The 27,675-nt window shown below is 40.3% G+C and overlaps 1 protein-coding gene across 1 annotated transcript in view; it reads left to right on the plus strand.

Moving 5' to 3' along the window:
• opcml (opioid binding protein/cell adhesion molecule-like) overlaps positions 1–27,675 on the plus strand; it is a gene marked incomplete at its 5' end in the record, with an annotated part of 280,443 nt that overhangs the window by 226,572 nt on the left and 26,196 nt on the right. The gene's annotated exons all lie outside the window — the stretch shown is intronic.

Here is a 27,675-nt window from a genome sequence, read left to right on the forward strand (position 1 = left end):
TGCGTTCCAGGAAATGTTATGCCCCTTGTTATATACGGAATCAGTGACCTCAGCAGCTGAAAACACCGTCTACTGTATATGGAAGCTAGCCACATTAGCTGCGCAACATGCTAACGTTAGCTTTAACAAAATAAACACCAAAACAGCATAAAGGTGTCTGAACTTACAGCTTACAGTTTGGGCCTGTGTGTAGCAGCATGACCTATAGAGAAGGCAGGATTCTTCTACAGAGACAAATTCTGGAAATTCAAAGAAATCTCTAATAACGACCAACACGCAGGGCTCACAACTAAATGCAAGTGATTTATTATTTGACGCTTTGCTATTATTTAACAGAACTACAAAACATTATAACAACATTTATAGGTCAGAAAAGACGGAAAAGCAGAATATGTCCTCTTTAAGGCATTGATGTCACACACCTTTAATGAGGACAGGCAACTCTTGGCTTCCCTCGCCATAATTTCAATTATGTTAACCTGGACATGGACTGTTTGCTCTGTGATAAACATTATGGCTAAATTAAACATAGCTTAATTAAACAGAAATCAGTGGAAACAAAAGTCTTGTTGATGCCAAGGGGCAGCAGGGTATCAATCCAAAGGTCTGTGGAGGAAGAGCTTAATCACAACCTCTGAGCTGAGCATCGGACAGACATGTCCGCCTGAGTTGATAAGTGACTGTCATCTGTTCTCATCTGCTCTTTCCAACGTGTGACAGCCACTTAGCATGTAGCATTTCTCACCTCTCTACAGATGACCTGTCATTCCTGTAGGGTTAGAACAGCAATACCTGTCAGAGGGTCTGTCATAAAGGTTCAGCTGAGCAGTGACAGAAGCCCTGCATTAAAACACATAATTAGCCACTTTATCAAGAAAAAGTGAACCCACTGACAGAGCGGTGACATGTATTTCAGTTAAAAAAGCAAGGCTTGCTCTCTGGAAAAATGCTAAGGGATCTGTCGACATATTTTATGCTTCAAATCATCCAAGTTTCAGATGCAAAAGCAAAAGAATACATGGGCTCATATTCACATTTCCTCACATCTAACCTCTGTAGCCATGACAATGTCATTAACTGATAGGTAAGTGACAACATTGCTCTGTGAGCATAGTTTTGTTTTTGAATGATATTGGTGATCTACAGCATCAGTGCAACCATGTTCTAAAAAATGCGAATGTGTTTTGCCACATATAGTTAGAGGGAAATTTGCCAGGAACATTTGCAACTTGGCAGATATGTTCATTACACATCTCTTAATAAGGATGATGTAATCTGGGCGGGATTAGGTTTCTCTGAAATATATTTGCTATTGCACATCAAACATAATTTCTGGAGACAGGGTTGTATTTGTGGAATAGATAATCACAGTAATCATATTTCAACTCCGGGGGCTTATACTCACAATGAATTGAATTAGTTTGTAATATAATTCAGGTAAAATATAAATCACAGATGTAGTAGAAAGAAATAAGACCATATTGTAATTCATCTAGTAGTCAAGTCATAATTCACTTGTAATGTATCTAGTTGTATAATTAAAGCATCAGCTTTTAAATGAACTGGTTTTTTTATGAATCAAAACAATCGATGAGTGCAGCATGTATTTTTGTTTATTTCTGCCTTGATTGTCAATTATTTTAGACCAAAGGCACCAGACAGTGCTTAAATAGTTTCCCTCCCTGCTTTCATCATCTAAGGGGAGAAGAATCAGCATCATCACAGTTACAGTATGACATTGATCTTTACAAATCTGACATGGTGCTGACGTACAGCCTTCCATCTACTCCTCAGACAGACAGCGGTGGATGGGAGTGTATGTTACGTATTTACTTTCACCCCTCAGAGACAGTGCAAAAAACTATTAACTCCTAAAGCAAGTGAATCCCCATAGAGACGTGTGTTAAAATGCCCAAGTTTAAGAAACAAACATGTTTACAGGCTGGTACAAAAAATTGTTTTGGTCTCTAGCTAATATCACTATTCATGATACCGGGGGTGATTTTTTTTTTTATATGTAATTCACCTTTATTATTTTATTTTTTAAATAAATAGTTAAATGTGTGTTTTTATGCACAGCCTGCCCTGCTGAATCGATGCATTGATTGAATCAAAACACAAGGTCAGGAGATTGGTGCTGTGCTGGACTCAGTCAGTGTGATGAGTTACTTTGAGATGACGCAGTCATATGTCATGCCTTTTTTGAGGGATGGAGGCAAGGGATGAAGGGATTTTAACTGTTAAAATTGTATGCATTTGATTTTATTTAGCCAGGAGTAAAAGACTCAATGAGATCAAAAATCTTGTTCCTCACCAAGACAGGCAGCAACAAAAATAACAGCAGACATGAACCCACAATTTAAAATGTAGCCAAGGAACAAAATACAGAACACACGATCTCAAAAAGCATTCTTCAACGAAACATCTTCAGCCAGATGTGCCAGTTTCCAAGTATGTTACCATCACTTTAAATGCATCCAATGTAGCCAGCTCCCAAATATTCAGGTAATGATCGTAACTGATTCCAAGCTAAGGCAGCAAACTCAGTCTTCTTTCTCTTAAAATAATAAACCAGTGTAAAAGTAAAAGTAAAAAAAAGTGTAACCGTTCAAGACAGATGGCCGTCCCCAACAGAGCTGGGTCTGTCTGACGTTCCTGTCTGTAATAGGGAAGGTTTTCGTTGCCACCGTACTCTACGGGGGAATTGTTGGGTCTATGTTTATCATAGAGTGTGTTCTTTACCTAGTTTGTAAAGTGTCCTGAGATAACTTTTGTTATGATTTGGCACTATAAATAAAATTGAATTGAATTGAATTGAATTAAAATAAACTCTATTTAAAGCTTAAAGGTTGAATATTTATAATGAGCAGAACACATACATAGTGTTTCAAGATTGTAGTTGCAACAACAAAAAAGAATTCCAGCAGTCAGGTTGCCAGGTTGGTAAGACCCGGCCCAGTAGCCTACAGGAGACCAGAGTCAGTTTGAGCCTGTTTGAACCCATCCCCTCCAGCAAATCACACCATAAAAACAAGGATTAGAGGAGTTTGACTGACAGTTACCGTTAGTCGTTAGCGTTAGCCGTTCCAGCTAAGTAAAGATGAAAGTGATGTTAGCGATCAAGGAGAACCGTAGCCATTTGGGTGTGCGTTGGCGTTTCTCTCCTTTCTCTCAGTCCATGGAGTGAATGCTTGGCCTATATTGACTCTGGTTTTTGCCGGTCTCCGCTCACTCATTTGCTGGGACAAATAACGCCCCCTTTACTGAGGCTCCGAAGCAGCTGCAGGATTGGCAAACTCCATTTCACCCAACGCCAGCCTACAGTAGCTGCACCCAACAACAGACAACCCTGGTAACCAGCAACGCCCAACACTATTGGCTGCTACAATGGAAACAGAACGGGACAGAAAGTCATTGTCTAATTTTTTATGGAAAATAAATACTTTCATTCTGTACCCGTAAAAACGCCCAGTGGGTGTATTTTTTTTCATTTCGCTTTTAATAAAGATTCTACATATTCAACCTTTAAGCATTGCTTTTTGGAACTGTGGGGCTGTTGTGTTGCAGATGTGTTGCCTTCTGTGATCATAACATTACCAGACCAGCAGCAGTTGCTGTCTTGCGTCCCTCGCTTAGTCACAGCTTTGCTCTGTTTGGGACTGTCTCCAGAGTCCAGGATGCTTCCCACTGAACAGCTTGGGGAAGGGGCTGTGAGTTGCACTTTATTGGAGGTGGTGAAGCTAACTTTTGTGCGGACAATAAGCAATAATTATTTTTAAAATGCATTCTTAAAAAAAAGTGTTTCAAACTGATCACTGCCTTGTTGATCCTGAAAGCAGTTATGAGATTTTAGAGAACAAAGTGAGATGAAGCTGCTTCAGTTCAACAATGTTCTGAAGGTTTAATGAAATGATACAAGTATACAGATGTTCATTTCATTTCTATGATGTGGGAATAGATAGATAAGACTGGACACCAGGAAGGGAGTATTGGACCAAGGTTAGGTTACAGATATAAGTGTAGAGGAAGAAATAGTAAGTGAGACAATGAAACCATCTATGACACAAAGTGTGGTGAGAAGAGCTATGAGACAGAATAGAATGCAGGTTCACAACAGAAACAACAGTTTCGGTTTTCCACCTTAAATGAGGAGCAGCATACAACAGCGGTTTTCGATTGAATGGTTGCGTATCACTACCATAGATAGATAGGATAAGCTGGATCACCCATCAGCGTCGCTCTAAACTGCTCAAGAAGTCATTGTTTCACATGGGATGCAAATTTGGGTCTCAAGTATGAAAGTCCTGTGTGCATCTGACCCATCCACCACCCCAACCTTACGTGGAGTTTTTGTTGTCTTCATACTTCTTACCAGGCGCGTCACTAGCTTGTGAAAACATCCGGGGCTGTAGCCCAGAAGTCAGAGTCCTCTCCAAATGGGGTTCGGGGGTAACCCCCCCGAGAATATTTTTAAATTGGGCTGATAAACATGCAATTGTGACGTAGTTTGGGAATTAAAGGAAAGACCTGGTCATGTGTGACTCCTGTCGGGGCTGGTCTACTGAGGAGGTTAATGTTTAGGTCAGCAGCCAGAATGAGACATTAGAACAGAAACACTGACATGCACCGACCTGATGTCAGGTGGACCGGGTTGAAGCCACTGCAGGTCTCCAGAAACTGTGCAGACTAGAAGACATCACTGCTCCGACGGATGTTTTCTCTCCTGACCCGGTGTTTGGGTCCAACCCGTTAACTGGACACTTTCAGCTGAAGGCATCCGCGGTTGCCATTGTGACGGCAGATACGTAGCTGTCCATGCCTCTGTTTACTTTTCATGACACTTTTAAACATAACGTCACCTACCTGACCAGTCTTTATAGTTTTGTTTGAGTAAACGTGTCAGTGGCGTTTTTATGTTGCTTGTTACATTAATCGGGAAGAGGAGAGCAAGTGGTTCTTCCTAATAATATCTATGTCTAATTCATTTTCTAAAAAAATCTATTTGTCTTTAAAACCTGCCTGTGTAAACATGTGCTTAGAATTTTATTCACCACATCAAAAAAACAACTTTTTTAGGGGATTTGTAGTCATGCCGTTGTAGGAAAATAAATGACAGTTAAGAGATTAACTCGGTGACCGGGCGGCTACGTCACCCTGGTGTAGTAAAACAGATCTCCTTTGTGTACAGTCTATGAGTATCTCTCTTTAAAACATGATCCTGTTTTCATCATCTGCAACCACAGAGGCACTCAGTTGAAAGTCTCCAATTAACAGGGTCACTCGTTAAACAGAAACACCGTCACTCAGTCTGCTTTAAGTTTGATTCTGAAGTTATCACTTGTCAGTGTGTTGGAGCGTCATAATTTTGCGGTTTTCACTGCTACAGTGTTGCATCTGTGGCTGCTGGTAATGCAACCACATAAAAGTCTACTATACTGGGCTATTTTCATCATCATTATGTTTTTTTTATGATGGTAGAGAGGTCCAAGGCTATTTCCAAGAGATCCGGGGCTATAGCCCCGAATGCCTAGGTCTAATGACGCGCCTGCTTCCTACCATCATATGAGGTCACCATACAGTGCCGCTGATAATGTGAGTTTAAGAGTAACATCTGCCTTGAGCAGTATAAAACCTCTGTTTGTGATGTATGCATTTACTGTATAATATACAGTACAGCACAGATGGCAGACAGTTAATTATATGATGTTACATTAAAGCAGGGTTTGACAACTTGATACAAAGTGCCAATTTTAAAATGTTGTTGATCAGTGCCACATATCAACATAAAGGTTAGCATTACCTTTTATCTTATTTCACTGTTTTAGCCCCTCAGTTTTCCAGTGTTTCCTCCTGGGGACCGACCACACCGGGAGTTGTCTCTGGTTCACCAATGGGGGTGCTGTCCTGTGGATGTCCCTGGCCCGGATGGCTGGAGAGGCCTCCTTTCTGCCTGGGCTGGGGGGGTCCCTGTTGGCTAGTCCCCTGCAGTCAGGAACCATGATTCCTCCCGGTGTGCACGGCCCCCAAAGGTAGATTTATCCTCACCTCAGATCTCGGTGCCCAGCCATGTCTCCTCAGCAACAGCTAGTGTATGTGTGTGGGTGTGTGTTTGTGTGTGTGGGTGTGTGTATGTTTGTGTGTATGGCTATGTATGTGCTTGAGTGTGTATGTCTTTGTGTATCTCTGTGTGGGTGTATATATGAGAGGGTGGGAGGTTTGGATTTTCAAGGTGTTTCTTTGTTGTTCATGATTAGTTTTGTTTTTGTTTTATTCTGCTTTTATTTTCTGTGAGGCACATTGTGCTACTGAAAGGTATGAAAAGTGTTCTATAAATAAAGTTGATTTGATTTGATTTGATTTAGTTTATTTATGACACTACACCAACATTTAGATCGACAAAGTACCTGTAATTTTATTCCATCCAATGTGTTTGGCTACATTAAAAATAAAAATATTCTCCTTAAGTCAGAACATTGTAACTATGAGACCACTCAAGGAGTCTGCCATCCTGCTATTCATTAACCCTACCAACCTCTTGCCAATCTTGTTCATCCACAATAAACATAAATTAATTTTTCAAACTCCTGTGGTTTCAGATTTTATTCACAGTTCCCATTCCAGCATATTGCATTCACTGACATTTATTTACAAAGTGATGCATTGGCAGCAAATGTCAAAAGGCGAGAATTAAGTGTAACAAACGAGCACTATACAAGAATGCTGCATCCTTTCATCTGAGATGAAAAGAAAGAGACCAGTACAAAGAGCTCTATTATGCAAAGCCATGTGTGCTACGAATAAACAGATGCCTACAAGTCAATGTGATCCCGGCCTCTGCTTTCCTTTGCTGAGTTCCATTATCTTGTACTTTAAGTTTAAGTTGCACACAAGGTTCACAGTGGTCAGTTGTCAAACAACTGCGAGAGGGGCTGAGCATGCTCATCAAGTGTGAGAATATCTGCTCACAGAAATATGTTTATCTGAAGACTGCCCGCAAAGTCAATGCAAAGAGATATCTAGAAGGTGAGATGCGTGTTCCCTGATTCTACCCTGCTGTGGTTTCCAGTTGTTTCTGTAGCTCTGCAAACTTTGTCACCCACAGTGTCAATCAGCTGCATTCCCATAAATCTTGACGCTGTGGAAACCAAAAGAACGCAGCCCCACTCACCCCGTGCAGTCTTCCACTTCCTGGGCTCCATCATTTCCCATGACCTAAAGTGAGAATTATTTTTGGAACATCCTGCACAAATCTGCACATCTTACCTGTTCTAAAACAATTATATTAAATGTATTTGGTTATAGTATTTTTATATTATTTAATAGTATGTCACATGTGTACAAGTAAGTTTGTAATTTTAGAGAGAAATGCTAGAGTTTCAAACTTACACATGAACTACTTTGCAGTCATAGAAAATAGTCAAATGTGTACAACTACATTTGTAGTCTAAGATCAAATTGCTTCAGGAGTTGCAAACTTTTAGATTTTTTTACCCTCTCCCACAAACACAAAACTACAGTTACACCTTCTCAAAGACTTCATAACAGAACACACACCTGTAGAATATCAAAGTCTTGAGGCAGTCTGCCAATTCCACCACATACTGTGGATATAAGGTATAAACGTAGTAATCTACATATATACATATATATATATATATATATATATATATATACGTATATAAATGGTATATAAAAATAGAATTAAATGTTCACAAATGTTTTATAGGAACCTTATTCTATCTAGATCAACTGCTAATTCCACCACATGCTGTGGATATATAACCATAATAATCTATGAATCCACCATGTTTTCATGCTACATTGGTTAGTTTCGGATTCAGAGTGAATTTCAAGTGAAGTTTAAGTCAGTTTTGACAAGTTTTGTCTAGGTATATTGGTTTAGATTCTGGACCTGGTTCATTGAAAAATGCAGTGAAATCTCTAATTTTTCATATATAGAATAAAGTTTTCATAAATGTAAAAACTGCAGAAATCAGAGGAGCGGTCACTCTGCTGTGTTAAGTTTCCCTTAACTTTCCACTTAACAGGTGAATCTGATTCCACCTCTGGCGTCCTTGACTGGCGTGAGCCGCTGTGCTGTCGGGTGCAAAGCTCTCTCTGGTGCTGGAGCTCCGACTGCAGTTTCAAGGTAGCAGTGTGTTTTCATACGCTGTGCCAGTAGTTGAAGCCCTGGGGAGTGAGAGAATGCCCCTGCTGATAATCGACAGCCGCCTGGTTCTGGCCTCTGGTCGTTTATTTATTTCTGATATAGGACAGCTCATCGGGCATTAAGCCTGACCAAGCATCCAGCAAACTTCTCCAGAACCTTTACACCAGCATATCCACCAAACAGAAAGATATGTTAGTAAAAGCAGCCCATCTCCTCAAGCAGGGACTATAAGAGTCAGTGTGTCGGAGCAGAAAGCTTAACTATGATGTTAATAGCCTTCACAGATGTAGCTGTAGCCTCATTAAGATCTGAATTTGACATCTTTGCATAGAGGCTTTCTTTGAGTATTACACAGTTGAGTTTCATGATGGGGTGACCTGTGACTGCTCTCCTCTGTTTGCTAACCTTGGTGGGGCGCCATATGTTTTCACTGCAAAAGTTAAACCCTCTGCTCCTTAAAATGCTCCATAAAAAATTTGGCTTTGTCTCTACCTTTACAGACAAATCACAGTATCTTGCCATGCTTGCCGCATGTGGTATGCCATTGGCCACGCTCTCTTCAAGTGTGATGAGTGTGATTCTTTCAAACGAGCTTTCTGCTGCACACCACATTCTCTTCCATTTTTTCCAGGCGTTGTTCAACACTTATGGCAAGGGCCAGCTCCCAAGATTCCTGTGGTGATCAGTTTTTAAAATGTTTATGGGAGCTTGTTTAACAGTAAAGTTCCAACCAGTTACTCTTAGTGGATGACCCCAGACACAGACATGGTGGTGTCAACTTTTTCCATCCTGTCTTTTAGGAAACGTAAAATCCTCCTTTAACTCATAGGGACCTCTGCTGACAAACTCTGTTCACCTCATCTGACAGGGTTGGCCTATCAGCAAGGTCAATCGGTGCTGCCTCAGTGGACTCACTTGCTGCAGGCTGTGCTCGATGTCTCTCCACCAGGAGCTACTGTAGTGGCTGAACATGGGGTTGGGGTACCTTCAGGCAATGACAGCATGTATACACATTAAAATCTTTAAGCAACAAAACTAGTTTAGGAACTAAGTTTCAGACCAGATAGTAGTTTGGGTTCAAATGAACCCTCTTTGGCAGAAAGCGCTGAAGGCAAGCTTAAGCCGTGTATGTTGCTCAGGAATAACACACTTTCAGTAATAAGTACCATAAGCATTGAAACCACAGAAATAATAATAACTCCACTCAGTTTAAAAATAAACAAAGCAACTTGATTAAACTGACCTGCTACAGGCAGTGATGGAGTAGTAGTAGACAGTAGCAGACTTGGGCTGTGGCTGTCCCCAATAATACTTGCCTTGAGAAATGAGCAAATAACTTAATTAGAATACTATAAGAAGTTTGGTTTAATTACAAAAGACAAACTGAATTCAGAGTACAACATAGTTATTTTACAGCTGGGTCAGAGCTCCTACACCATGGGCTAGGTTCAGAGGTCTGACCATCAACATAGGTTAAAGTGAAATTCCGGCGTAAAATCATCCCAGGGTCTTTTTCGGCAAATACACTCTTCAAGTACGCCATCAAGATAATGTTATTCATGTAACAACTATTAACGGAGATATCTCGGACAGTCGCTAACAGCCAAATACGGCTAACACTGATGAGCTCAGGGCATTAAGGTGAACCATACCATCAGCGAATAGAGTTCGGTTCTGTTTATGATGCCAAAAGTTATAGTTAATACATGTTAAATATAGAGTAGGTCTAGACCACACTCTGTGACTTATGTATGATTATGTAGAGACCCAACAATTCATCCATTAAACGTCTAACAGTATTTATCAGACACACACACACACACACACACACACACACACACACACACACACAAAGACAGACAGACAGACACAAAGACACAAAGACAGATAGACAGACCCAGGGATGCGAGCAAACAAATAATTAATTAATTGTAAAAATATCTGTAGTCCTGATATGAATATGACTAACAAGTTACAGCAGTTTATATATGACAATGATAATAATACAATCCATTAATCAAAGTTTCAGGTAAATGCATCATGAACTGAAAAATCTGCATGTTCAACACATAAACTCCTGGAAAACAGAACAACGTGTCAGAGCTGATGTCTACATCTGACTGGTTATTGTATGGAGGTGACCAGTCACCAGTATTAAATAATCCAGATTCCATGGGGTTTCCATGGGGTATTGTCACACAGTCTTTTGTTCACTGTTATCAGAGATGTGTCCTAACAGGAGAGTTGTAAAACATAAACAGACGAAAAAACAAACACAGGACGGCCGGTGGCAGCGGCCACAGGTTCGACTCCGACTGCGGCCCTTTACTGTATGTCTCCCCCTCTCTCTCACCCCATTTCCAGTCCCTCCTATATAATAAAACTGCCCAAAAAAAATATAAAAAAACAAACAAACACAAAAGAGGAATTACTAATTGAATTCAATTCAATTCAATTTTATTTATAGTGTCGAATCATAACAAAAGTTATCTCAGGACACTTTACAGAGTAGGTGAAGACCACACTCAATGACTTATTTATGACTTACATAGACCCAACAATTCCTCTGTAGAGTACAGTGGCAACGAAAACCTTCCCTTTAACAGGCAGGAACGTCAGACAGACCCAGCTCTGTGGAGGACGGCCATCTGTCTTGACCGGTTGGGGAGGAAGAAAAGGAGAGAGAAAGAGAGAAAAGACACACAGATGGACAGAGAGAGAGATAGACAGACACACTTCCAGAGATGCAAGCAAGCAAAGCCTAACAGTAACTATAATAATATTTATAGTAATGTGAATATGACATATATATTAAGACAGTTAATACAACAGAATAGTAGAAACAAGCACAGCTAAGGTGACAGAATATGAAAATGATAATAATCATGGTGGCAAACATGATCAATGATGAGTAGTGGCAATAGCAACTACGATACAACTACAAATTTTATAGTTTATTAAACTAGTGATAGTATATATGAGTAACAGTGATAATAGCAGCAGGAAGCGTCATGTAGGACCACGGCAGCAGGCACCACCACGATCAGCAGAGACCTGCGAGACGACAAAGCACAAACAACTCCGGGGAAGAAGCTGAATTAGTAACATGCATTGATGAGACATGAATGATACAGACGGAGAGGAGAGAAGCTCAGAGTATCAGGAAAAGTATTATCCCCCGGCAGACTAGGCCTATAGCAGCATAAGCAGAAGAAAATCTTATCGTAAGTCCTAGCTGTAAGCTTTATCAAAAAGGAAAGTTTTTTAAGTTTACTCTTAAATATGGGGACAGTGTCTGCCTCCCGAATAACATTTGGGAGTTTGTTCCACAGAAGAGGAGCTTGGTAGCTGAAGGCTCTGCCTCCATTTCTACTTTTGGAGACTCTAGGAACAACGAGTAGCCCTGCATTCTCAGAGCGCAGAGATCTAGTCGGGTGATACGGTACTATGAGCTCTTAAAGATACAACAGAGCCCGACCATTAAGAGCTTTGTACGTAAGGAGAGGGATTTGAAATTCTACTCTAGATTTTACAGGTAGCCAGTGCAGAGAAGCTAATACAGGAGAAATATGTTCTCTTCTATTTGTTTTAGTTAGTACACGAGCTGCAGCATTTTGTACTACATGAATGATACCACAGAGGCCAGCTAGTGTGAACGTCGATGTTCCATCGTGTATCCCTCAAGGGTGACACCAAGCTTCACTTAGCATGTCACTTTGTTGGAGCTTGACTACTTTGGTCCACCTTAGGCTACCCTTTGCCGTGTTCACTCAGGGGCAGTGATCTGCCTACACTTGCCCAGATGATGGGAAAATCTGAACCCGATTTAGATAACAAAACAGCATCAAAACAACATTCCTTTCATTGTAGGTTTGTTGGTTCAATGAAACTCATTTCATTAAGTGCTGCACGGGTTGCACAAACTATGCACTTTAGAAAAAAAAACATTTTAAACCCTTTTGCATACCATTCCCCTTTGCACACATGCTCTCTTTTATGTGCCATGTCACATACCAATGAAAGAGAGCATGTGTCAAACATAGTTTATATTTAGGGCTCATTCACGCTGAATCAGTAACCATAGCAACAGTTTCAGACCAGAACATGTTTCTGTGCAGAAAACAATGGAAGAACTGACATGTTAGTAAAAAGGATCAATATCAGTTTCTGGAATCTCCTTAAGCGTACCCTAAAGAGTACAACCTATAATAAAACTCAAAAGTGCAGACAGCTGCTGCCTCTGCTGCAGTACCCCCTGCCGCAATAGAATCAGAGCTGTTAGAATGTGCTTATGACAGAGACTGATTAACAGAAACAATTAAATCATATCATCCACCACCTGCATGTGGTGGAAACAAAGTTGCAGGATTAAAAACATTACTTGTTTCAATCTATATGTTATGCACATGAAGAAGAGTGTTGGGACATCGAAACAACAGCTGTGCTGACAGGTGAGTTATCTGTCGGTGTGTGTGCAACTGCAGCTCTTTCAGCTGTAGCACCTGCACCTCAGGTCCCTGTGTTTTGGTCAACAAACTGAGGAAAAGTTAAGTCAGAGTTTGGTAAACCACTTGTCGTTCCAGTCAAGAGAATATTTTAAGCCTTTCAGTTCATGCCAGTTCATGTCAGTTTGTCATATACTTTGAGATGTTTATGATCATGGAAGAGAGGGTCGCCTCTCTTTCTCAATAGGCCATACCTGAAGTGCTTAAAATATAAATTATAAACATACTCTGGAATACGCAGGGCTTCCAGTGCAATCCTTTGTGCATTTTGTCCAAGTATGAATACTGCTTTTAAATGAGGCCTATGCCAAATCAATGAAGGAAAAAAAGAAAATGTCGCACTTGCTCGAATTAAAGACAAAAATTGTATCAGTTGGATAAAATGGCACCCTATCGGTTCACATCTATCATAAAATCTTTCCTTTTTCCGGGGCAATGTGAGTTCTGCCAGGTGATGCAGAATAAGGAATGATGACTCCTGCCTTCAGGAGAGAAGCAAAACATGTCTAATACCATGCATTGTCTCATATAGATGTTAATTCTGACAAGGTCTAAAGTCAGATTACTGGTGTAAGATGTCAAACCATGGTATGGGCTTTAAATGTTAACAAAAATGAGCTCAACAATATATTTAACCAAACATCAATAATCAATCACTTAAATAATGCCATGTATATATCATCCTTTTTTTCTCTGTACAGCCTTATTTCAAGGATCTTAAGTCTAGGACTGAAGTCAGAGAGAACCTGTTGCCTGTAAAACCCAAGACCCCTGTCTTTCCATTCCCAATGTGTCAGTTTAGCCAGCAGGCTATGTGGAAGCACCAGAGACAAAAATCACAGACAGCAGCAACTTCCTTTGTTCAAGAAATGCCAATGTCAATCTTTCAACTTCTCTCTGTCCCTAATAGGGATGTAAGGCTACACTAAAGTCACGGTTTGGTTCGTACCTCGGTTTTATATTCACGGTACGGTACAGGACAGTACAGTTCATGGGGGAAAATGAAAAAACTTTAATTAGTTTAAGTTTAATTAGTAAACAATTAAACACAACAGTTAAACAGTTTTAGCTGTCAAATGAAATGCATAACAAATATTAAAAAAAAATACTACTGCAATTCTCCAATAAATAAAATACTTAAGCAAAATAGTTGCTGCGGCATTAACTTTGTTTTAACAGCTTGTTTTTTTCACAGCAGCAGTGACAGTAACACCTGGATGGTGCCTTCTTAAATGCGTGTGCATGTTCATATTGATCACATGTTCATGTTCTGTTTTTATCCCACACTGATAGGGGGACGTCTGCAAGCTCCGGTTTCATGTTGTCGTTCAGCACGCAGTTCGCTCTCTGTTCACTAGCCATCAATCCACATAGCAAGCGTTCACGGGGGTGCGGGGGCGACCTCTGCTACAGCTCTTCCTGCCGGTGGCGTTTCCAGGACAATTTGAGTGGGGTGGCCAAGGTGGGACACAGAGTCAGAGTGGGGTGGCCATGGCAAAGCGGAACTTAACAAATGGCATGTGATATGCATTATTAACTAGTGCAGAGATGATTCATAATTGAAAAAAAAAAATCCTGTTAGCATCCGTTTTAATGTTTGTAGACCTGGTTGATACATCTTAGAACAGCACTTACATGCAGTTACCAACTATTCACTCTTTTCTATTCTACTTTAACCTAACACAGTCATCGAGAAGCCCTGATTATTTCGTTTCCAGTTTGGTAAAGCCCTGATCACTTAGCACTTAACACTTATCATTTAGCTCTGATCCATCATCTGCAGGAGCCTTTACAGCCTTTTAAAGCTGTATCACCCACTTTATATGCGTCTACAACTGCTTTTATCTAATCAAACAGTCATAATGCGCAAATAATAACTTTATATCCATGGTAATAGCTATGGTGTGTCTTTGTTGTTACAGGTGTCTCTTAAAAATACTCTAACGGACTGTGGTAACAATTTATGTTAATGTTCAAATGTTCACTGTTCAGAGTGAAACAGTGAGCTTTCCTACAGGTCAGTGAAGTAAACATGTTGTGTTTGAGATGCTGTAAAGCCTGTTTGCAGGTCAACTTCCTATGAGAATGAGCCGCAGGAGGATAACTGTAGTTGGCTGACAGCTAAGCTAATGCTAACTGCTGGTTGGTTTCTGGGTGGGCTAACAAGCTAACATTAGTAATGTTTAGTTTGTCTACCTTTAACTGTTTCTGCGTGCTAAATTAAGTTTTCACACACTCATGCTCTCGTCAGAGGATGCTGGCACAGGCGGGGCGTACACATGTATGCTTTTTCAAGACATTTGCTGACTAATTCAATTTTATTTTATTTATAGTGCCAAATCATAACAAAAGTTATGTCAGGTCACTTTACAAACTAGGTAAAGACCACACTCTATGACTTATTTATGATTAACATAGACCCAACAATTCCCCCGTAGAGTACGGTGGCAACGAAAACCTTCCCTATTACAGGCAGGAACGTCAGACAGACCCAGCTCTGTGGAGGACGGCCATCTGTCTGCACGGGTTGGGGAGGGAGAAAGAGAGAAAAGACGGACAGATGGACAGAGAGAGACAAAGACAGACACAAAGACAGAGACAGACACACTTCCAGTAACTATAATCATATCCACAGTAATGTGAATATGACTTATATGTTATTAAAAAAACACAGCTAAGGTTATAAATTATAATAATAGCAGGAAGCGTCATGCAGGAACACGGCAGCAGGCACCACCACGATCAGCAGAGACCTGCGAGACGACAAAGCACAAACAACTCCGGGGAAGAAGTTGAATTCGTAACATGCATTGATGAGACACGAATTATACAGACAGAGAGGAGAGAAGCTCTCTGAAAAGTATGTTTCCCCGGCAGACTAGGCCTATAGCAGCATTATTAAGCAGAACAAAATCAGCTTTAAGATAACAACATTGCTAAGGGTAAGCCCTAGCTGTAAACTTTATCAAAAAGGAAAGTTTTAAGTTTACTCTTAAATATGGGGACAGTGTCTGTATTCCGAATAACACTTGGGAGTTGGTTCCACAGGAGAGGAGCTTGGTAGCTGAATGCTCTGCCTCCATTTCTACTTTTGGAGACTCTAGGAACGACGAGTAGCCCTGCATTCTCAGAGCGCAGCGATCTAGTCAGTTAATACGGTAATATGAGCTCTTTACGATACGACGGAGCCTGACCAATAAGAGCTTTGTAGGTAAGGAGAAGGATTTTAAATTCTATTTTAGATTTTACAGATAGCCTGTGCAAAGAAGCTGATAGGCCATACCATGCAGAGAAACACACCATTCCGTTCCTGTGGTTCACTCTGCTGCTGCCACATCCAATCAAAATAATGATAAGCGTTGTCTTATTCTGGCTTATTATTTGAGCAGTCTTTACACCAGTGTCCTTCTAATCATTTCCTTTATCAGCTGACAGAGAAATGTATCCATCACAAATGTATATATGAATAAATTATTTAGCAGAATGATAAATTCACACGACTCTTAGCGCATCTAGAATATTATAGTATTATATAGATGATAGCCAAAATAAGCATAAAGGCATGCATATATTTGTGTAAAACCCACTCTGCATTTAATTAATGCAATCATTGACCTATGCCAATCCCACAAACTCTGCAAAACTGGAACATCTTTATGCAATACACATTTTTTTTATTAACTCATTATATATTTAATGTAATCATTTTACAGCTTTAACCCTGGTTTATCATGTACACAAAATTATTTTATGTCCATAGCTAATTGTAATTCATCAAGTCAGAGAGATGGACAACAGGTAATAGCTGGAGCTGAATCATGTATCTTTACTTTTGCATTATTAGCTCACAGGCCTGCCATTGTTTACCTAGTTTTTTTCCATTCTGTAAAAATATATTTGCCAATCAGAGGGAGAGTGGGTCTTCGCAGAATGTGCATGTGGAATACTGTAAATAACAGGCCGCATAAATGCAAATAGCTGTGATAGAATTCATTTGGCAAGCACATGAGAGGGCACTTCAAAATTTCCAAAAACTCTCTTACTCATTTATTGCTAGTTTGCCATTTGTCTTCAGCACCATTGACACAATGTTAAGAAGCTCTTACACACACTATTAAGCACTACTTTGGCATGCAACTTTGTGAACATGCTTATCTAAGATTGCTCGCAATGATCTGCTCACACTTATGTCAACTCTGTGTTCTACAAACCATTCAGATCAAACTAATTTACTTTTGCTGATGTGTTTTAAAGGTAACACACAGTTATGGTTCCTTGTTTCCGTCCCCAGGCTCAGGTCGTAGAGCTGGTCGTCTGTTGATCATATGGTTGGTGTTTGATCCTTAGCTTAGCTCCTCAGGCTCACATCTCAAAATAAACCCCAAATACACCCCCACCCCCAGGTTACATTTCATCGTCATGGTTGTGTGAGTGTGTGTCTATTGATGAGTGAGAGGCGAACTGTAAAGCACTTGGCATGAAATACCTTGATCTATTCCTATCCTTCAAAATACATCAACCAAACTAATGTATTTGAACAAATATCCATAGGAAGCAGGGTAGCAAACTCTACCTCCAGGAAAGTGAAGAGAAAAATGGTGAAACTAAATTATAAAAATGGAGGACAGTCATGGTCACTGGATGTCATTTGAAAAAAAAAAAATACATAACAAATGAATGCACTACAGATAGGGCAGACCATACTCTGCTTATCACCTACATCTGTAATGTATTTTAATGTCTGTCACAAGATGGTTTGGATTTGTTATCATATTGTTCTTGTGGGTCTCAGTATTTGCTGGAAATGAAACCAGTGAAGGCACAAAACAACAGAATATGAAAAAGGCTGATAAAGGCAGCTGGGTCAACTAATCTGGAATCACTAAATGCATTTCAGAGTGTGGTGGCAATGTCTGCTCAGACAACAGGCATTACCCTCTACACAATGTGTTTATCCCACACAGAAACTGCTTTTGTGTATATTAGTTAACAATGAGCAAACTGAGAAATCCTGATACTTATGTAGCTCTGTAAACAGACACACACACACACACACACACACACACACACACACACAAATAAGCTGATCAGAGGGATATACTGTATGTGTGTTTCATCGGATTGTACTAGCTTTTTGCTTTTCCCTGCACACAGGCATATCCCCTGTTTAAAGTCTCCGAGCTGATGGGGCTGTGCTGTTGGCTTGAGTGAGTCAAATAAAGTCAGTGCTCTTTAGAAGTGTTACTGATGGCACTTGTAATGCTTGTAATGAATCCTGCTCCCTTGTTGTTAAGAAAATCAATTGCAATACTGCTCTTTTATGTTGCATTTGATGTGTGGTGCTCCCAGTGCTAGATTGTGTTCTCTAATGCTTTCAGATAAGATGCGCAAACTGCTCTTTATGTAGAGAAAGTGGGAAGTCCCTCCCTGTGATAGCATTTGTATACACACACAATCATGCCTGGAAATGTTCAATACAATCACTGTCCATTGATGTGTCACTCAGCAGCATTCCCTTCTAACTGTCTTAAAGCTGAATATGTTTATTGAATGTGCCTCCCCAATAAGAGACTCAGGGACTGTCCTTTATTGATCTTGGCCAACATTACTGTCTTTGAGAGGCTGTCGTCGACTACGGTTTAAAACTATTAAAGATATTAGTGTCATACAACATTACAAGATCTAAGGAATAGAGTGGTTTCACCCATGTCATGGTTTTAGTGAGAAAAAAACTGGCATGGCCATTTTTAGTGGTAAGAATTGGTGTCTTAATTGTGTATTTTGGTCATTTTTTCAATTCTCAAACGTTATAAAGTGGTTACATTTTGCACCCCCCTACAAAGGTCAAGGGTCTCTAATGATTATAGTAGATATGAGCAGTGAAGACATAAATGGTAAAAGTGCATGCTCATACTTAGTCAGGCCCACTTGGGCCACCGAAGTCAAACCAGTCTGGAAAAGCAACTGGAACAAGAGGGTCCAAGTTAGCCTCCTTGGCACTGGCATGGTGCCCTTAAGCAAGGCACTGAACCCCAGACTGCTCAGGACGCCTGCCGCCCATACAGCCCTTCCGCTCTGACGAAAAAAGTAGGTTTTGGCCAACAATTCACAATTTTTATTTATTTTTGCCTTTCAGGGTTTCTGTAGGTATACTTAAGCCTGTGAATGTTCTCATTCGTCCAGGTCATCGTTATCCTCAAAGCAAATTTCAGTCAAAAAACAACTGGACTGGTTGTTTGTCTAGGAAGACGTTTCACCTCTCATCCAAGAGGCTTCATCAGTTCATGTACGCATCTGACCAGGCTGGGACTGGTCCAACTAACTGGTGTGAGATCCAGGTATTTAACCTCTCACAAGGCCGATGATGTCACTGAAACCCTTCGTGCTCCAAAAGCCCACGCCCGTCGTTAGAGTGACAGTCGTTGGTGGGCAGTTGGTTTCGACTTCGTTAGTGCTCTATTGAGTCTGAACGACAGTCGTTGGGTTCACCCGGCGCCATGTGTGAACAGTTGTCCTTTGAGGTAAGATTGTTGAATCTCCTGGGAAGGGATGAACAGGCTGCATTGGTTTGAAATACACAGGGATGCAGTGTTTGTTGAAAATCCTCCTGAGTTTCTCCGATACCCCGGCCACATATGGGATGACTATGTTGTTTCTCCTGTTATCTTTTTCTTTCTCAACCACTTTGGTTTTCTTTCTGGAGGCAGCTGCCGTTTTAACAAAGGTCCAGCTGGGGCAGCCACAAGTTGTGAAAATGTAGGTATACTTAATTCATTTCCCATCATTTAGTTCAGTACACACAATTCTCTTTTATAAAATTTGTTTGGTCTCTACTTTCAAACATCTTCCTATTCCTTTTCTTCTGACATGTGTATGTTTGCTCTTCTAATTTTATCTGGGCATTGGCTTTGCTTTTGGGGAGTTTGAATAGTGTTTAGTTTTTTGGATTATGCTGGGTTTCGTCAGACTATTCGATTGTCTTTAAAATAGTTTAACTTCTGGTATCATACTCATAACACATTTAAAACCCTAGTATTTAGTGTGTATTGTTTAATTGGTTAATTTTTTTCTGACAGAAAGAATGACATGTTTCTTAGTTTTATTTAGAATTTTATGAAGTGTTTTAATTAAGCACTTCATATTCAGCATTATGAATGCAAACAAATAATATTGTAGAAGAACGATTGATACAGTTGTATGCTATGAGGATGTTTAGTTCCTCTGCTGCTCATAAGGGCAGTAAACATCCTTCATGCGCTCCCATTATGTTCACTGTAGCTGCTTTCTTATCAAATGTCAGCCATCTCTTAATTAGTCTGCTTCCAGAGAAGTCACAATTGTCTCAGGGAAGTCTAATTTTGGACATCTCATCCAGGGATGATTTCATATAGCAATTAGAGGTGTTGCCAACAACGGTGGTCAGTGGTTTACTATGAAATAATTTGCACCAGGGAATATCATCATTGCTTGAATGTTATCCTGTAGCATGTTGGCATTAATTAACAATAAACTGTGGGGCTGTGTGAGGGAGAGGATACAGACAAAGTCCTGACGATCTGCACAAACAGAGCACACTAGAACACAAGCAGAGGACCGTGATGAGGCATGACCTCAGATCACAGAACAGCACTGAAAAAATATTTTCTGATTTGTTTTGGGATGTATTACTCTAATGCCATCCACACAGGAAAAACTTCTCTCAGTATTCCAGATGTATCTAAGCAGTGATCTGAATCTGATGTTTCCGTTCATATGTGATCCAGTGACATAAAAATTGTGCCACAGGCGGGAGCCAGGAACAGAATCAAAACAAACATGGAGGACAGCAGTGAAGTAGTCGGCCAGTGGAGGGAGAGTGAGGTTTTAGACCTCATTAGTATATGGTGTGAGACTTCAGTGCAAGCTAGACTTGAAGGGTCTTATCATAACCGATCTGTTTTTGATAGCATATGATTTTAGCATGAAGCCATAACGTCCTACAATACCTGTTGCCGTTGCCATATCCGCTTCAGTAAACACCGTTGGGGCGTGATGTCATCAATGATCAACTGCTCATGTGGGTCACTTCAGGAGCTCCAGCTGTTCACACAGCAATCTGTAGACAGGCCACACACAAGACGTGATGTGAACAGACAAACAAAAAATCAGATTTGAGAATTAAATCGGAATTGTGCATTAAGACCTGCAGTGGGAACGGAGCCTATGAGAAACTGGAAGATCATTATTTATACAGGCTACAGGGAAGAGTGGGATGAGTTGAGAATTTGCTCCATTTTGCATGCATGGAGAGTAAAATTGTAATAAGGTGAGGGCAGCATATGTGGGGACTGAAAATGCAAAAACCTTGCAGAATTTGTAAAGAAAACCCCAATGATTATCACTTTTTGATCAATTATGATCATATAATATAACTATAGTTTCAATTTAGTTTAAATTCAATATGCTTTATTAGCACAAGACAAAAAGCATGTTGCCAAAGTGTCATCTAATGATGTTAAAAAGGTCAATGTATTCTCATCAAAGGGTTTGTATGATATCTTACGAAATATGACATTCTATTTAACGCCATGTAAACGCCACTGGAAGTGGACTGCAAAGTTTATGCATCAAAACGACTTGATTAAGATTAGAAAAAAGGTCATGGTTTGGCTTAGTACTTCCAGGAAATAAACACCAGTCCCCTGGATGAGTCTTGTGTTTTGGGACACATCAACCACCCCGACCTCCATCCCATATGTGGAGTTTAGAGCTCTTATTCTACGTCACCTGATTTCCTTCTTTGCTCCAGACATAATTTCTCCAAAATCAATGTGTGACATACACACACATTATAGTAGTTGTATGTACAAACAGTGGATGAGGACAGCCTGAAAAGGTACAATTCATGAAATCCGGAACACATTAAACACTTGCTTTGTGTGTGTGTGTGTGTGTGTGTGTGTGTGTGTTTGTGTGTGTGTGTGTGTGTGTGTGTGTGTGTGTGTGTGTGTGTGTGTGTGTGTGTGTGTGTGTGTGCAAGCAAATTAAATGAGATATGTCGGCATAGACTTAACACTGAATATCAGCAGAGACTAGCAATATTGTGACTTTTACACTATTGGGATGTGATGTTAAAACAATATCAAAATGAATCATAAGATCACTTCCCATAAGATTCGCAGAACAATTGTCTGAAATGAAAATGAGTTGTAATGTGGAAACATCAAGTGTGCATTTTCAAAGGTGTGGTATATGGCTCTGTGTTAGGAAGTTTATAATATCTGCCACCTGGCTTATTTGGGCTTAGACAGTGCAGATGACTCCAAAACAGAAACAGTTGCACCTGAATCCAGAAGAAAAACCCAACAATCGCAAAATTAACTCCGGTACTTTCCAATTATTGTCACTATTTTCTTTACACATTGCATATGTAGGCTTAGGTTTTGTCGTGTTTATCTAAGGCCTAGTCTACACAAATGTATTTTTGCCTCCGTCAGCTGGTCACGTCTAGAGTGCTCCACAAGTTTCCATGGATACAACTAACTGTTCATCGTCGCACAGTTTGACGTCAAACAATGTCGACAAGAAATTACGGTTTACCTTTGTTTTCCTGTCCACACATGAATGATGAAACCGGATTTTTCCAAAAAGTTCACCCTGGACTCCCATTACAAAAAACTTGGTCAGCGATTTTAGTGGGTGGGTGTGTCTGTGTGTGTGGGAGTGTGTGTGTTTCACCTGAAGATCAAGCTTTCTGATGCTCTAAACAATATTATTAGGAATTTAAACCAATATTTAATTTAGTATATGTGTTCTAGATTTCTATAAGATGAAGACTAGGTGTTTTTCTTTCTGTGTATTCCCTGGGGTTCTTGTCATAGCTAACTTTAGATTTGGTTGGAGAAGATCGTAGACAGCCACTTCCTTTTACCTGCCAGTCATTACCTTTACTGAAAGAGTGTGGACATGGACAGTTGCTCACCTTTACCTGAACTAATTACAGACACACCTGAAACTCCAGGTCCTGCTCTCATTGGATGATTTTAAAGATATTTTAAATAACTTGGAGGCAGATTCATCTGGCTGTAGATATTCTGCATGATATATTCATGATTATGATGAATTTTGATATATATCCCCAAAGCAATTTCAGTCAAAAGCAACTGGACTTGGTTATTTGTCTAGGAAGACGTTTCACCTCTCATCCAAGAGGCTTCATCAGTTCATGTACGCATCTGACCAGGCTGGGACTGGTCCAACTATCTGGTGTGGAGATCCAGGTATTTAACCTTTCCCAAGGCCGATGATGTCACTGGAACCCTTTGTGCTCCAAGTGCCAATGACCGTCGTTAGAGTGGCAGTCGTTGGTGGACAGTTGGTTTCGACTTCGTTAGTGCTCTATTGAGTCTTAACAACAGTCTTTGGAGTCACAGGAGGCCATTAGTGAACAGTTGTTCTTTGAGGTTAGATTGTTGAATCTCCTGGGAAGGGATGAACAGGCTGCATTGTAAATTGGAGATAAGTGATGTCTCAGACCTCCTCCTCTTTAGCGATGGTTTCTCCACTTTTCGATTGTATTCCTAATGTCTTCTTTATCTATTTTGAAAGTTAAAGTTTCTTCTAGTCAGACAAGTTAGTTGTATGGTAAGGATGTCCTCTTACCTTTTTTTAGCTGACAGTTTCGGCTGTACTACAGCCTTCCTCAGAGCTGCTGTTTTCTTCCGAGTATTACACATTTCTTGAAAACAGCTTCAAAATAAAGTTTCCCGACCCCGTTGTGTCCGTTCCTCGCCCTGGTGCCGCTGGCAGAGAATGGTGTCCCAGGTGTGTGGGAGCAAGTATGCTTCCTCTTCCCTGTTCATGGTGTTGCCCTCACGCCTCCTTATTTCTATGGCCCCCTTTATCCATCTTCTGTATCTGTTTGTTTCACATTGTTGTCATCAAAGGACTGGGCTGTCTCCTTGAGATGTAAATGGACAGCAGAGTCCAGGCCTGAGGAGTTAGCTCTCCTGTGTTGGGCCATGCGTTTATGCAGTGGTTTGCATTCCTCGTTGCATTGGACAGCATAAACCAGATTGCTTTTGTGGGTGTGTGGTGTTCTGTCCTTGGGATGTACTAGTCTCTGTCTGAGTGTGTTACCGGGTTTGAAATACACAGGGATGCAGTGTTTGTTGAAGATCTTTCTGAGTTTCTCTGATACCCCCGCCACATACAGAATGACTATGTTGTTTCTCTTGTTTTCTTTTTCTTTCTCCACCACTTTGCTTATCTTTCTGGAGGCAGCTGCCGTTTTAACAAAGGTCCAGCTGAGGTAACCACAAATTTTGAGTGCGCCTCTCAGGTGCTTGCGTTCTTCCCCTTGGGCCTGTGAGCCCAACAACATTGATGACAACAATGTCCACATCCTGCACAGAGAGGACAGATGGTTTGAAAGAGGAGTAAAAGAAGCCATCAATGCAAAAGTAAAGAAACCATCGCTAAACAGAGGAGGAGGTTTGAGACACCACTTATCTCCAATTTACAATGCTGCCCTTTCATCCCTTCCCAGGAGTTTCAACAAATTAACCTCAAAGAACAACTGTTCACAAATGGCCTCATGTGACTCCAACGACTGTCGTTATGACCCAATAGAGCACTAATGAAGTCGAAACCTACATCCCGCCAAAGACTGTCACTCTAACCGAGGTCGTTGGCAATTGGAGCACAAAGGGTTCCAGTGACATCATTGGCCTTGTGAGGGGTTAAATACCTCAATCTCCTTACCAGTTAGTTGGACCAGTCCCAGCCTGGTCAGATGCGTACATGAACTGATGAAGCCTCTTGGATGAGAGGTGTAACATCTTCCTAGACAAATAAACAAGTCCAGTTGCTTTTGAATGAAATTGATTTGGGGATAACGATGACCTGGACCAATGAGAACATTCATTTGTGGGCGGCTGTGGCTTGGTGGGAGAGTGGGTCGTCCTCTGTTCGAGAGATTGGTGGTTCGATCCCCATCTCCCCCCGGTCCACATGTCGAAGTGTCCTTGGGCAAGACACTGAACCCCAAATTGCTCCCTGTGCTGCGCATGGGTGTGTAAATGTGGTGTGAATGGTTAGATCAGATTAGATGGTATGTAGATGTCCACTGCCATCAGTGTGAATGTCTGTGTGAATGGGTGAATGTGACAAACACTGTGAAGCGCCAGTCAGATGACTAGAAAGGCGCTATATAAGTACAAGTCCATTTACCATTACCATTCACAGGCTTATTTTGACATATATTTTCTGTTTTTACTTGTTATTTGATACATTTTTATTGTATTATAGTCATGGATTTTGTATTGGCTTCTCATTATGTTGTCAGAAACGTTAGTCACGCTGCCTCCAGCCTCTCAAACACAGTGTAATGGTAAGCAAATAAGGCATAATGTGTATTTCTCCCGGTTTAATGGTGTTAGCCAACAGATGGAGGCAGCACCGGCGAGCAAACACTTTTCAGATGTTGGGTTGAAGGGTTTAAAACACACTGAATCACCATTCATTGAGCCTTTATCTTTAAACCAAGAGCTCTATCTAGTGGGCTCAACAAGTACATCTAATGGTTTATAAAGCTTCATGAAGCCTCATATGTCCGTCACTTAGATCTATGTCATTGTGTCCAGAGGCATTTTGTTCTGCAACGTTGATAACGCCCCTTGGAAATTAAAAATTAACTGAGACATTCCAAACTTATCCTCCTTTACGAATCAGTTTAGCAATATCAGGCTAACGATAAAATTGCACACATCCACAGCTTTTGTTTTTTTTGTTTTATATAGATTCAATAGGTGGAAATAGTTTCAATGAAGCCTATATTCTTCAGATCTGTATTGTTACTCTTTACTTTGGAGTAGAGCACTGTGGAACTCTGAAAACAGATCAACTTTGATTACTTCTATTTCAAAGAAAGTTAATTTCAAGTAAATTAAATAGTTTAAAATTGCAATTAAGAAAGACACTTTAGTGAATCAATATTATTCCTTTTCATTTTGAATCACTAATTAGATTACATTTTATAATTAATTGTTTATTAGCGTTTCTCTGCATGTATATTCCTTATTCATTTGAGCTTACTGAGCAAATTGAAAGAAAAAAAAACATTAGAAATATATTTTACTACATATTCTGAACTAATTTGCATCTAATCATGGTCTTAATGCTTCTGTCAAACAACTGCAAAGATTAAAAGTGTTCAAATAACTATCTATCACATAACTTTTTTGTTTCCAAAGTCAGGTGAAACTGAGGTAGTCCCTTTACACACAGACAGATGGCAATTGAGTGAAGCTGTGGTGGTTAATATTTAGGGTGAATGCTAAACGACCACTAGAGCTTTAAAGGGCATATGGCACAAGTCATACAGGAATTAAATGGCTAGAATGAACAGAAGGTAGACATCTTCTTCACCTTTTAGCTGACAAACAGCCTTGCATAATATATTACAATGCACATTATTCTGGGGGAAAGGTGACAACTTCGCCGACTATTAGTTCACACAGTGGGAGCTTCTCAATCTGGTACAGAGTGTAGTTAATGCCAGCAGTTACACATTTCATTTTGAAATTATGATAATGTCAGAGGGGATCACATTATTTTAAAATGACTTTTCATGCATTGCCTATGTATAAGGTCTGAACTCATTATGCTGCTGCCTGCTTAATACGACATATGCACTCAAACATACAAATATTCTGATGAAGGGAAAGTTAGGAGGAGCTGCACACCTGTCCAGGCCCTTCTTGTTCCAGGAGACACCTAAGAGATAAGATCCAAAGTATCATGGAGCAGGCAGACAACTTTATTGTCTGACTAACATTTTGACACCAGGTGCGTCTTCATCTGAGTATAAATATTCGGATGCCAGCTGCTGTTCAGTATGAAAATAAGATAAATCTGTCATGTACTATTATGAAGAGTTCACAATATGACAAAAGATTAGAGAGCAAAGATTCAATCTGTGGCTCAGATAACAGGATCAAAGTGGAGTCAAAGCAAGCCTCAGGCTGATGTCTTTGAAGAGCAGTAGAAAGTATATCGTGTCAAGCGATGTGTGCATCCTAAAGCATTCCAATTAATCCTACAATTAAGATGAATTAAATCACCAAAGGGCATGCAAAAAGTAGTCTGCAGTGTTAGCTAGTGCTATTTCAGCTATCTGCATATAGGATTCTACTTCTGGGGCAACCAACCTGCTAACCAAGCCAGACTTTATGGTTTGCCATATTTTCCTATACAGCATGATTTAATTTTAACAGAGAAAAATGATTTTAAAATGTCTGTAAACACTTGATTACGTTATATCGACTATATTGAGACGAAACACAAGTGTTGGGCCAGACCGTTCTCATACATCTCTCATCTCATCTTGTCATATATTGACACTATGTCATAGCCCTCTCAGTCTGATACTGACGCAAAAGGTACCCTTCAGCATCTATATGAGACACACCGGGCTTTCAAATAATGAATGTAAACCCACCTGTGGCAATCTGCTCCCAGAGTCAGGTGGGGAGGTTGGGCGGATGAATACGTCAAACAAACTTTCACCCAGTACAACTGTTCATGTACCATGTGTAACCAAATGTTTGTAGTTTATTTACGTTATTTAACAGATTAAATATTAAAACATAAGTTACATAATACCCTTGGAACCAGAATATTTTTTGCCATTGTAAGTTTCTGCAAACCGCAGAACTTTGGTATTTAAGCCTGTGAATGTTCTCATTCGTCCAGGTCATCATTATCCTCAAAGCAATTTCAGTCAAAAACATCTGGACTGGTTGTTTGTCTAGGAAGACGTTTCACCTCTCATCCAAGAGACTTCATCAGTTCATGTACGCATCTGACCAGGCTGGGTCTGGACCAGTCCCAGCCTGGTCAGATGCGTATATACCCCTCCCCTAGAGCCTTTGGGCAGCAACTCAGAATGTGCTCCATGGTGCCCCTCCTCTGGCACAGCTTGCACTCCGGAGAGTCTGCAAAGCCCCAGGTGTGCAGGTT

This window comes from Echiichthys vipera, assembly GCF_963691815.1.
Source record: "Echiichthys vipera genome assembly, chromosome: 14".
Taxonomy (NCBI): Eukaryota; Metazoa; Chordata; class Actinopteri; order Perciformes; family Trachinidae; genus Echiichthys; species Echiichthys vipera.